Source organism: Naegleria gruberi, assembly GCF_000004985.1.
Source record: "Naegleria gruberi genomic scaffold NAEGRscaffold_66, whole genome shotgun sequence".
NCBI lineage: Eukaryota > Heterolobosea > Eutetramitea > Acrasida > Naegleriidae > Naegleria > Naegleria gruberi.
The window spans coordinates 24,879-25,862 of record NW_003163261.1 but is presented as its reverse complement, the minus strand read 5'-3'; positions in this window follow the sequence as shown (position 1 = coordinate 25,862).

Here is a 984-nt window from a genome sequence, read left to right as displayed (position 1 = left end):
TTCTACATTTCTAAAGAACTTTGCACCACATTGTTTAGAATAAATTTTATTGGAATACTAAATTTGTTTCGAATTAACAGACATCCTAAACCTCTCCATTCAACAAAGATTCGATTACACGCGGACAAATGAGATTGTTGACACAATCAACTTGAATTGATATTCTCTTAAACTTTTCAATTTTGTATTAATAAGGCAATTTTGAAATGATTCACTCGTATTGGAAAATTTTAGCGAGCAAAATGTTTTGAGTAATTCCATAAACTGTCTCTGCTTCAAAAAAAGTAATTTTAATGGACCAAACAGTTTGAATCTGGCATTACGAAAAATCGATCTCTTACAATCTTGTTGTACTACGAGTTTCTGAAATAGCTAACTTTACTTCCAAATGTCAGTTGACAATGTATGACAAGAGATTTGATGAACTAATTACATGACTCTTAATTCCATTTATAATAGATTGAACACAATTTAAAAAAACAACTAAACAACATGAATAGAAACTCATCTAAAATTTCCAAGCCTTCAACTAAACTAAACTCGAGCAAACTTTCGAATAGCAACTCTAGCTCTCTATCTTCAATAACTTTGATATCTTTTGCCAAATCTTCCACTACCACATCCATTACCAATAACACCAATAATAACATTCATAATAATAATATTGAAAATTATAATAATAGCCCATTAGCTGTTTCTCTATTTAATTGGAAGAAACGAGAAACTAAATATGGAACTTTTTTCAGTGCAGCTCCTGTTAATTCATACAAGAGAGCAAGAGCAATCTCCAATGAAGAAATGATTCGAGTTTTACACCTCTCTCAAATACAAGCTGCCAAAATATTGGACTGTCACTTGTCAACATTAAAGAGAAGATTTAACAAGACGAAACATTCATTAGGCTTGGACGCATGGCCCCAAAATTATCAAAGTATTAGACATTTACCAATATTTAAAGAAATATATCCAATGAATTTATCATTT